Source organism: Chrysochloris asiatica, unplaced genomic scaffold (assembly GCF_000296735.1).
Source record: "Chrysochloris asiatica unplaced genomic scaffold, ChrAsi1.0 scaffold00005, whole genome shotgun sequence".
NCBI lineage: Eukaryota > Metazoa > Chordata > Mammalia > Afrosoricida > Chrysochloridae > Chrysochloris > Chrysochloris asiatica.
Window position 1 is genome coordinate 6,786,205 of NW_006408523.1, and position 6,206 is coordinate 6,792,410.

Below are 6,206 nucleotides of genomic sequence, written 5' to 3' on the forward strand. Positions count from 1 at the left end.
ATATATATATATATATATATACACACACACACACATATATGTTGTTGTTGTTATTTACCGTGGAGTTGATTCCGACTCTTCTGAAGTTATAAATCTTTACGGGAGCAGAAAGCCTCATGTTTCTCCCGTGGAACAGCTGGTAGTTTCAAACTGCTGACCTTGAGGTTCACAGCCCGATTCGTAACCACTACGCTACCAGAGTACACACACTCTCTCTCTCTCTCTCTCTCTACCTATCTATATCTATATATATACCAATCTCAGAGTCCCAGTGGTGCAGTAGTTAAAGTGCTGGGCTGCTAATGAAAAGTCAGCAATTTGGATCTACTTGCTATTCTTCGGGAAAAAGCAATGATAGTCTGCTTGTGTCTGGATGACAACCTTGGAACCTGTGGCAAAGTTCTTCCCTGTCCGATAATGGTCGCTATCAACGGCAGTGGGATACCCAATCGTTTTAGAATGATGTACTAACATGCCTACAGCCAGATTTAAAGTGTGACGACTGTTTTGTAAACAAATCAAGCTAGCATAGCAATTCTAGTGGTGAATCTACCTTGCTTCAACCAGAGTTTATTCTCTTCTGATTCTAGTAAGAGCCCATGCTCAGTGTTTAGGGGAAATTAGTTGAAAATTGCATTATGTACCAATGACAAGATTATTGTACTAAAATAAGGGGCGGGGCTTACACTTGATCAGGAACTCCTGATGTGGTGCTGTAGGATCAACACTGGACTGAGAACCAAATGGTTGGCAGTTCAAAACCTACCAGCTACTCCTTGGAAACTCTATAGTGGTGGTGATGATATGCCCTGGAGTTGGTTCCGACTCATAGCGACCCTGTACACGTTTTCCGAGGCTGTAAATCTTTATGGGACCAGAAAGCCTCATCTTTCTCCCAGGGAACAGCTGGTAGTTTCTACTGCTGACTGTGGGATTAGAAGCCCAATTCCTAACCGCTACACTACATACACAGTTGTTGTTGTTAAGTGCCCTGGAGTTGGTTCCGACTCATAGCGACCCTGCACACGGTTTCCGAGGCTGTAAATCTTTATGGGACCAGAAAGCCTCATCTTTCTCCCACGGAACAGCTGGTAGTTTCTACTGCTGACCTTGAGCTTCACAGCCCGACTGGTAACCAGTTCGCGCCCAGAGCTCCTTATGCAGGGTCGCTATGAGTGGGAACCAGATCAATGGCACTTAACAGCAACAACAACAATACTTGGTCAGAGGAGCTCTGCTGGTGCAGTGAGTTAAGCACTGGGCTGGTCACCACAAAACTGGTGGTTCAAGCCCACCAACCAAGGGAGGAGGCTGAGGCAGTCTCCTGACATAAAGGTTTATAGACTCAGAAACCCTCTGGGACAGTTCTGTTCTGTCCCACAGGGTCCACTGCCACTTGGAATGGATTTGATGACCCTAGGTTTCAGTGTGTACACTTTGTCAAGTTCTTTTATCTGAATTTTACACCTGATTTTATTGAGATGTATAGAAGATCCAACCAGACGCAGATGATCTTTCCATTACATTGAAATTGAGGAATTTTTAGAAATTACTCAGTAATTGGGCAGAGTAACTTTCTGCTCTGTATGAGAAGGTATATTTTTAATAAAAGATAGTCTCAATTATTATTTATTGGAGATGTTAAAACTTTCTCAGATACCTGCTTGGATCATTTAATAATTGACAGCAAAAATACTAAAGCTACCTGGTCACACAACAGATGGACAGAGAGTAGACACAATAAACACTTGTTAAAATGTCATAAAATGTCCTTGAGAGTCTGAAGGAATTCATGTTGTTGTTGTTATGTGGCATGGAGTCAGTTCCGACTCATAGTGACCCTGTACAGGGTTTCTGAGGTTGTAAATCTTTATGGGAGCAGAAAGCCTCATCTTTCTTCCACAGAACAGCTGGTAGTTTCGAACTGCTGACCCTAAGGTTCACAGTCCGTTTCATAACCACTACGCTACCAGAGCTCTTTGAAGGAATTAATGAACCTCCTTAAATACTTGGAGTACAGCCATGTAGTCCCTCACTAGCTGTTTATATTAAATAAATGAGAAGAAACTCTACCAAATTCATATTTAGCATTTCTCTTGTTTCCAGAATAAGTTTAACTGGACCATGCTGGGACTTCTAGCAGTAGAGACTATCAGGGAGAGCAGGCTGAGATGACAGGCAAATGAAATTCCTGTATTTTTACATAACACCAGCTTCTGAACAGGCTCATTGTTAACTTCAGGTTTTGCCCAAATTATTTATGTAAAGTGTAATATAAGAAAGAAATTGCAGGTTATTTGAAAGTGATGACAAAGGAAATCCAAGAGAGAAAATCCATTTCTATAATTAGTTTTCCTGAAAGTCAGGCATATCTTGGAGGATAAACTTTTGGCTATATTATTTTTGTGCATCAGAGGAAAATTATTAGTAGGTTTATAGATATTATTTTTGTAATAGGATGTTCAACCCACCACATGGGAAAAAAAATCATTTAAAAGGGTCTCCTAGAATGACTCTATGTTTTAAAACTTTGTCTTAAAAAAGTTCTAAATAGCAATAGGGGCTTTTCTCCCTTGTCCACACCAGTGATTAAATGGGATACATGAATCAATGTTTATATTTTTAAACATGTAAATATTTTATTTTGGGTATTTTGTATATTTGTTGAGATAATCCCACTTGGTGCATATGTACTATTGTATGTGTTGCTGTTTTTAATATAGTCGCTCTTTTAATGAATGTAAGCTGCTTCGATTAATAGCACTTTTCTTATTTCATTCAAACACCCCCAAATGAGAAGACAACACGTCATCTTCACTGCTTTGTTTAATTCAGTCAATAAATGTTGTTGTCCCTTTGCACTGAAACTGAAGTTCATGGGTTGTTGTTTTTCCAGGATAAATCTCATTTCTGGGCGTTTTCAGTCTTTAGACATTATATTGATGATGGTGTGTGCGTGTGTAGTAGAAAGACCAAAGGAAGGCCCACATTTCTTTCTACATTTCATAACTATATAAAAATTTATTGTTGCCTTTCGAAGAGCTCATTTGTGACTCTTCATTGGATCTGACTCCTAAGCCCTTTTCAGAAAATCTCCATCCTCTGTAGCCCCTGATGAGGCTAGCCAAGCTGCTATGCCTGTTAGCCAACAATCAGGCCATTGGAGTTTTTTAAATGAGTTGTCTCTGTTTGATGTTTTTGTTGGCTTTTCATGTATGTTTCTAGTTTGTATACTGAATCAGTTGAAACCCACAGTATTCTGAAATAGTGTGAAGAATAATGAGGTTGTGTCATTTTATATTTACAAAATAAGAATAGAAAGCAGCTCGCATACATTGTTTTAAAGATGTGCTGTGTTGCTGTTAAAAGTGTGCCACAGAATCACCCCAACTCAGAATGACCCTAGGAGCAGCTGGTGGGTTTGAACTGCCAACTTTGTGGTTATCAGTCCAGTGCTTATCCTACAATGCCAGATGGGCTTATTTACAGCACTGGGATTACTTGCATTTCCATATATACCAAGAACAATCCACATCAATTTCATCTGTAGAATGTACTGAAGATAAGCCTTCAAAGAGGGGCTTCATTAGCCATAGTCCATAGAGCAGTTGATAAAGACACATTGGTAGAACTAGAAATAGTCAAACAGGAAATTCATGAAACTTCTATTTTCTTCCTCTCTCCCAACCCCTTCATCTTTTCTACTCTTCTGATCTTATTCTAAAATTAAATTGGAAGGCACCTTGAGAAATTTTATTTTAAAAATTTATTCCAGCCACCTCATAATGCAGCAATGAGTTCAGAAATGCTAGGAGATTTGCCCAAAAGTCTTTGAAGTATTCAGATGTGGTTAAAAAAACAAACAAAACAAAACCGGTTTGGGGACCAAGCAGAATCCTGGTTTGAAGCCTGATCTGAACCAAGCAAAGGTCCTTCTTGGTTCTGTAGTTTGGGAGCTGTAGTTTGGTGTGGCACCATAGGATAAGCACTCGACCTCAAGGTCGGTTTGAACTGCAAGGTCAAAGGTTCAAACTCACCAGCTGCTCCTTGGAAACCCTATCCAGGGTCGTTATGAGTCAGAATCGATTCGATGACACTTTGCAACACATGAGAATAGTAAGACATCTGACTGGGCACACATTTAATTTTCAGAAATATAGGTGCTCAATATAGAGTTAGTTTTCCATATATGTTAATTTATTTTTTAAGAAAGAAAAAGGCATTTCTAAAAATTAAAACTTGATGTATTGGGGTTGAAGTAATCTTGGATCGAGAACTTGCTTTGATATTATTGAGATTTCTCTGACTTGGGTGAAGTTGCAGGTTGCTCAGGTGTGTTTTTATAAAACCAGGAAGAACAATGGGCATCAAGATGTTCTGATATGTCTGGTTCTGAGGCATCACCTGGTAGAGTTGGCCTGCAAACCTAGGTTCACCCTCTGTGTGTCTCTGTTGATTCTGCTCTTTTATAAGGGATTTCTCAGAAGATACTAGGTTTAGGACCCACCCTCCTGTGGTATGCCTTCATTAATATAACAAAAGAAATCTCTCCACACAGCCTGATCTTTACAAGCACACGGAGCTTTTGGAGAACACAACCAACCTATAGCAGTGCTTCTGAGAGAGTTTGATTATTCTTAGCAGTTAAGAGACAATTGCCCCAGGCCCAATGCCACACCAGGACCCCCAATTCCTTCAAATGCTGGTGGTGGTCGTTAAGTGCCTATGAGTTGCTTCCATCTCATGGTTGTTGTTAAGTGCCGTGGAGTCGGTTCCAACCCATAGCGACCCTGTACAGGGTTTCCGAGGCTGTAAATCTTTACGGGAGCAGAATGCCTTATCTTTCTCCCATGGAGCAGCTGGTAGTTTCTGGCCTTAAGGTTCACAGAACTGCTGGCCTTAAGGTTCACAACCCGATTCGTAACCACTATGCTACCAGAGCTTCCATCTCATAGCAACCCTGAATAGGTTTCCAAGGCTATAAATCTTTACTGGAGCATAAAGACTCAGCTTTCTCCCATGGAGCAGCTGGTAGATTTGAACTACTGACCTTCTGGTTAGCAGCCCAATTCATACCTCACTACACTACCAGGGCTCGTTCTTAAAAATGCTAAGCAGAATTCATTTGTATTTCTTTAAATGCACGTTGAGTAGTAAAGAAAGTGAGGTCAGAAATCCCAGGGTGTATCTGTTGCTCCCTGGTGACCTAGAAGTGTGGCTTTCATGGACCTAGAATGGACTAGGGGTGACAAGGAGAAATAGATAGATCCTCAATCAGACTGGAAGGACCCATAAACACAAAACCAGTAAGGATAAAGATTTATACAACACATTGGTACGCATACATAACCCATACCAATATTTGGAGAATGCATATTCTTTATAAGCACAAACAAAATATTGATGAAAACGGACCACATCCCAGGTCCTGAAGTAAGTGCCCACATATTTGTAAACAGCAGTAACATACGGAACACATACTTTTACTATAACACAACCATATTAGAAATCAACAATAAAAAGATAACTAAAATCACTTCATACATTGGAAAAATTTTTTAAAATGTGTCTTCAAATAAATTATGGATCTAAGAATACATCAGTGTGGAAATTAGAAAACACTTAGAAGTGCATAATAAGGAAACAGCTAACTCAGTTCCTGGAATGAATTTTATAGCCTCAAAGGCTTAGATCAGAAAAACACAAGGCTAAGAATGAATAAGTTAAGAATCCATTTTCATAAAAATAACAAGTTAGAAAGAGAATAACAGAATAAACTCACAGAAATATAAGAAAGGTGGTATATGGATCAGAGCAGGAAGTAATGAAACCAAAAACAGGAAACATTAGAGAGGATTGACAAAGACCAACATCTAACAAGGTGGATTAAGAAAAACTAAAGCAGATACAAGCAACATTCAGAATGAGAAGGGGGGGCTGTGGCAAAGATAAAAGTCAATATGAAAGAATTTATGAATAAATTAATGCCAGTGCATTTTAAAACTTAGATAAGACAGACAGATGAGTGGCACACATCATTTTAACTGCTTGACTGATAACTGAAAGTTTGGGGGTTCAAATCCAACTAGAGATGACTAGGAAGGACTGGCAATCTGGTTCTGAAAGTTCTCAGCTTTGAAGACCCTGTGGGGCACACTTTTACTCTGCATACATATTGTTGTTGTTGAGTGCTGTTGGGCCAGTTC